This window comes from Canis lupus, chromosome 12 (genome assembly GCF_048164855.1).
Source record: "Canis lupus baileyi chromosome 12, mCanLup2.hap1, whole genome shotgun sequence".
Lineage (NCBI taxonomy): Eukaryota > Metazoa > Chordata > Mammalia > Carnivora > Canidae > Canis > Canis lupus.
The window spans coordinates 41,058,438-41,064,606 of NC_132849.1; the positions used below are offsets into that span (position 1 = coordinate 41,058,438).

The 6,169-nt window shown below is 46.6% G+C and overlaps 1 pseudogene; it reads left to right on the forward strand.

Moving 5' to 3' along the window:
• Positions 1-4,822: 4,822 nt before the first annotated feature.
• Positions 4,823-5,188, forward strand: LOC140600718 (ribosomal protein eL22-like pseudogene; annotated as a pseudogene).
• Positions 5,189-6,169: the final 981 nt, after the last annotated feature.

A 6,169-nucleotide genomic window follows, 5' to 3' on the forward strand; every position in this document is an offset into this window, starting at 1 on the left:
TCCCTAAGTGGCTCCTCTGCCTGGGTGGAGAAACCAAGGAAATTTGAGAAACCCAAGGGGGTAGAGTTGGTCTTCCTTTCCCCACCGTATGTGTTAAACCTGAGTTGTCTCAGACATGCACACTCTGGAGGAAGTGCTTATCTCTTGCTTTTTTTTCCCAGCATCATGGCCCATGCTGCTGCCCCTGGAATGGGCTGACATCTCAAGGCCGGAGCTCCAGGCTGGCTGCCTGCCGTCAAGCTCTCATCTCCTGCAGTGTCTGGCCAGGTGGCTGCCAGTTGGCCATGGGGTGGCAAAGAGCTGCTGACTTGGGCTGGGGAAAATGTTGAATGCGTGCCCTACTTGAGTAGAAGGCTCCCAGTACATGGGGGAACTCACACAGGGCCCCGCATTGGGACCACTGGACCCACAGCCAGGAAAGACCACTTCTGAGTTGAGCCAGGCTTCCCATTGTGATCAGCTGAGTCCACTAGGAATGGTGGGAAGAACTGGGAGACACAGGATGGATGTGAAAGCCTGAAGCTGCATGGGGGCCACACAGCTGAAGAGATCCCTTGGCAGGAGTGTGAAAGGGCTAAGTGTTTTACAGACTTGCACAATCCAATTCCGTGCACGTTTATTAAATCCTTGCAATGTGCTGAATATAAATGAGAGTAACTCCAGGCCCCGTCCTCTGGGGGGTGACCTACACAAAAGCCAGAGGTGGTGGCCCAGCAGCATCAAGTGCTCAAGGCAGAAAAAGGAAAGGGGGACACCAGTGAGGGCTAGTGTACGGTAGGCCGAGGGGGCATCTGAATAGAGCTCTGAAGAAAAAGGAGGTAGCAAAGGAAGACAGTGGGAGGGGGCATCCAGGAGGCAGGGAAAGAATGTCACGTGACCTGGGGACCACTCCTGGCCAGGGGAAGGGCCTGCTATATAATCTGTGGGCTCCATGCAAAATAAAACAGTCATGCTCCCCTTCCCACCAGCTGCTGGCCCCCACCTCAAATCAGAGGCCAGGTGACCCCCAGGGATTATGGGCTCTGCACCAGAATGTACCTGTACTCCCACAGGGGGAGGCAGGATATTCTGGCCAGGTCGCCTGTGCCAGCCCTGAAAGTGGACAACTGCTGACCCCCCATCTCATGTCATGAGATGTGGGTCCCACCCTGACCCTCCCCATGCCTGTACTTAACACCTCAAGTCTGTCCCAAGTGACGTAGGAGCCACCCCAGGGCAGAGGACAGCTGTGGCTGCAGGTCCGGGGTGGGGATGGGGCAGGCCACAGAGGACTGGAGCCCCAGGGCTCAGAGAAGAGGGTGAGATGAGGCTCCACTGTCCTGCCAGACTTCACTTACCAAAGACAAAATGACTAAGAATTTCAGGACAGCAAGGGCAGAGCATTGGATCCGAGAGCAGGGGCCCCCTTAGGAGCCATGGAGTCCTGTGCGACTGCACTGGTCACCTGAGCACGAAGCCGGCCCTCCCTGCCCAGGGGACCCCACCTGCAGCCCTCTCCTCCACCCTCGAGACCTTCATCCCCAGCTTCTGGAAGGCAGAGTTTAACAGCAGCCATGCCCATGGGAGAGAAAACAAAAGGAGTGAAACCGGAAGCTGGTACAGATGTGCACAGAGGAGGCAACACTTGGTGTGGGGGGTACGGGGCAGACACAGAACACAGGCCACAGATACAGCCACCAGAACAAACAAAGCCTTCCCCACAAGCGAAATGATGTCCTATTGCTGTTTTTTTTCCCCCCAACAAAACTCTTACTTTGATTTTCTGCAGACTGTCATCTGACATTCAAAACTACATCAGTAGCATAAGGACAAATTGCTTGTAAATAAACGATTTTGGGGAGCTGTGGCAATGCTTTTGTTGGTGAACACTTTGTTGTAATACTAGTCTAAACAAGACTATACGCAAGAATATAAGACTCGTGACGTTTTCCTAGTTTTCAATGTCAACTTAAAAATTGAGGTACTTTCATTTTTAAGCTGCCTACATTTACAAAGCCCTGTTCTCATGTTGTTCAGAAATGCCCAGTCATTGGTTCTTACAGTAGCCCCGTGAGCTTAGGGGGCGGAGTGCCTGTTACGCTATGGCCGTTGATCCTAAAAGTGCACCCACAGGCCTGGCTGTGAGTCCCAGTTCTGGGATCTAACCTCTCTGATCCTCAGTTTCCTTGTCTGTGAAATGGGAAAATTGAATCTCTCGTCTGTAGTTTTTGGGCGTTGTGCCTGATAAGTAGAAACGTCAGGAGTCACACCCGGTAGCCACACGTGGAGCCAGGCTGCTTGTGCTTGGCCATGCCCTCAGTCACTGGGGCCATGGGCCTCGACTTGCCCACTATGGCCACCCGCTGCCTCAAACATTCACACCACATCTGAATACCTTAGTCCATAAGGCAGCATCTTTCCCCGTTACCTTTTTTTTTTTTTAACACTGATGAATCATGTGCTTACTTAACCTAAACTCTGCCCAACTCCATAACAAGCATATGCAGTCTTTTGAGATAGGAGGTGCTATTCTCCTAAGAAATAATCTTACTCCTGCCTTGAAATCTGGGGATTCTGAAGTGGCTCCTGTCTACTCCTAAGGTGGGAATCGGCAAAGTGCTCAAAAACTGTCACAAGACCATAAGACACCGGTGGGGCAGTCAACAGGAGGGCATGCTAACAGAATTACATCAAAGTATTTTTCTCAGGGTGAATTTCTTATCTCTGCCATCCTCTGGAATAAGTTAGTCCTCTGATTTCTATGGAAAATAAAAATTAAATTAGAAAGGAAGGAAGGTGGTCTGGAGCGGGTGCTAATGTCCCCATTTCACATGTGGGCACGGAGGTTGGGGATCCCACAGCTCATAAGAGTAGGTTCATCCTCAGATTCTCAGTGGAAGATTAAGAAGCCCGTGTGAAGTGCTTAGCACATTAGCTCCATCAATAAGGAGGTGCGGAAGATGGGGGGAAGGGAGGGGACAACCCCCTCTGGCCACAGCTGCCTCCCTCCTTTTCCTCTGGTTTCACCGCCTTCAAGACTGTGTTCTGTACCAGGGCCACTGTGACGTTGCCCCTCCTCATCTCAGAGTACCTCTTTGCTGGCCAGCCTACAGCCCTGGAATTACCCTCTTACCTGGATGGTGCCCTGCCACCATCCAGGCACTTTCATTTCAGGGTGACATTGAGGAACCCATCTGCACTCCTATTTCAGGGGAAGCATACAGTGGTAGGAGCTCGTGCCACCAAAGGTGCCCCCTACTGACCCCTCCTCAAACAAGACTCATGAAGAGAAGAGCACCTTCATGTCGTCAAGCTAACAAGCTCCAGATTGCAACCAGCATTTCTTCTTCCTTTGCATATGGACATCTCTTCCCCTATGCCTGGAACTCGGGGTAGTCCCATCCAATGGCCACTGTTCATAGGAGACAGTTTGGTGACCAGAGAAGGGAGAGCTAGGAGAGGCATTCTTCAGTTTATCAAGAGATGAGCCCTGGCATCTCTTTTTAAAAATAGATTCTTGTTTTGCAGTTTTAGGTTTGCAGCAAAATTGAGCAGAAAGTACAGAGAGTTCCTATATCTACCTACCTCCACTCACAAATAACTTCCCCCATATTAACACCCCTTCTAGACTAATAGGTTGGTTAAAATAAAAAAAGGCTATTTGAAGCATCATAGTCATCCAGAGTCTAGTTTACATTAGGATTCACTCTTGGTGTTGGATACTCTGTGGGTTTGGACAAACATGTAATGACGTATTTCCAGCATTATGGAAATATAAAATATATATAAAAATATATAAAAATATATATCACACAGAATATATATTTTTAAAGTTTTACTTATTTATTCATGAGAGACAGAGAGAAAGAGGCAGAGACATAGGCAGAGGGAGAAGCAGGCTCCAAGCAGGGAGCCCGATGTGGTACTCGATCCCGGGTCCCCAGGATCATGCCCCAGGCCGAAGGTGGCACTAAACCACTGAGCCACCCGGGCTGCCCCAGAATATTTTCATTACCCTAAAAAATCTTCTGTGCTTTGCCTGTTCATCTTCCCCTCTCCTTCCAGTCCCTGAAAACTGCTTTTTTTTTTTTTACACTGTCTATATAGTTTTACCTTTTCTAGAATATCATGCAGTTGGAATCATACAGCATGTAGACTTTTCAGGTTGGCTTCTTTCACTTAGTAATATGCATTTAAATTTCCTTCATGTCTTTTCATGGCTCGATAGCTCATTTCTTTTTAGCTCTGAAAAATATTCTATTGTCTGGGTGTACCACAGTTTACTGATCCATTCACCTACTGAAGGACATCATTTTGGCAATTATGGACAAATCTGCTACACACATGCTGTAATAGGAAAAACTCAGCTTTTCTCTCTGCTTCCCCCCTCCCACCCCCACACTGTGTCATTTTCATTTTCATGTGTGTCTCCTTTACCTTCACAGATAACACTTCACTTCTGATACTTCAGATCACCCAATGTGTGGAAATTTTTCCCTACGTGAAGCAATTATCCATGACACCAGGTGGGGGTCCTACAATTTAACTCACTTCTAACACTATCAACTTGATGACAGTGTCAGATCCCACTGGCTACACTGGCTAAGGGCTCAGTCCCACAAGACTGCTTCCACCCCACGTCAGATGCCAATCACAAACTGTAGGTTCCTAGGTTATTCACAACTTTTGTCTGGTTGGGCTACAAATCAGAGGTTTGCATGATTCCCTCCTCAGGTTTGATTAATTTGCTAGAGTGGCTACAGAACCCAAGGAAACACTTGACATTTACCAGTTTATCAAAAGATATGTTAAAGGCTCTCTGATCACCCAGCCAGCCTTCAAGATGACGCTGAAAGACAAGAAGCCTAAGAAGTCAACCTTGAAGTTTAACTTGGACCTCACCCATCCAGTAGAAGATGGAATTTTCGATTCTGGTCATTTTGAACAGTTTCTTCTGGAGAAATTTAAAGTCAATGGAAAAACTGGAAATCTGGGGAATGTTGTTCACGTTGAATGTTTCAAGAATAAAATCACAGTTGTTTCTGAGAAACAGTTCTCTAAAAGGTATTTGAAATAGCTTACCAAGAAATACCTTAAGAAAAACAATCTTTGTGACTGGCTTCATGTGGTTGCATCTGACAAGGAGACTTATGAACTTCGTTATTTCCACATTAGTCAAGATGAAGATGAATCTGAGTCTGAAGACTAGTGAAGCTGTCCCTTCCAGGGTTTTGCTTCCTAAGAAAACAAATGTAGCATGCAAAACAAAGAAACATCTAGAAATGGACTTCTGGTTTATTGGTGAATATCAAGCATTATACTCTGTAAAAAAAAAAAAAAAAAAATTAAAGGATAAAGATGAACAGCCAGGTAGGGTGAGGTCTGGGAGGGTCCAAGCACAGGAGCTTCTATTGTTGTGGATCTGGGGTACGTTACCTTCCTGGTTTGGATGTGTTCACTAACCTGGATGTTCCTCAAACACTAAAACATATTGGGATTTTATGTAGGCATGATCAATCAGTAACTCCATTTTCAGTTCTTCTCCCTTCTCAAGAGAATGGGGGACAGGGCTGCAAATTCCAAACTTCTAGTCATGACTTTGTCTTTCTGTGATCAGCCCTCCCCAGGACCCATCCAGGAGCCTCATTAGAACAAACACATTCCTATCATCCAGGAATTTGCCAGGTTTTCAGAAGCTCTGTGTCAGGAACCAAGATCAAAGACCAAATGTCAGATTGAAAAAAAGATGTTCCTAATGCCCTTAGTATCCAGAGAATTTCAAGGTCTTCAGGAGCTCTATGTTAGAAATGCAAAAGGAAGCAAAGACCAATATATATTTTTCTATTATATGTGTCCATGTACAAGTTTTTCTGTGGCCATGTTTTCTAGGCACCTCGTTTTTAAGAAAGTATAAAGCAGAGGGAGGTCAAGGTTTTTTCATAGATTGTGGGTGAATTGGAGGTGACTTGATAACTTGTGACACCTTGAGACTGGAATCACTTTTGACAACCAGCAATGGAAAGATGACATAGGATTTCCTCCTCTAAAAGGCTTTCTCTGAACTTCCTTCCTTCTATCTTCAGCTCCAGAAACCCCAGCTCTTTCTCAGCAGGCTCACAGCTTCTGAAAGTTCTCATGAGCCCATAACTTACAACATTCCATTTTCCATACCAGATCGTGAGGACTCGAG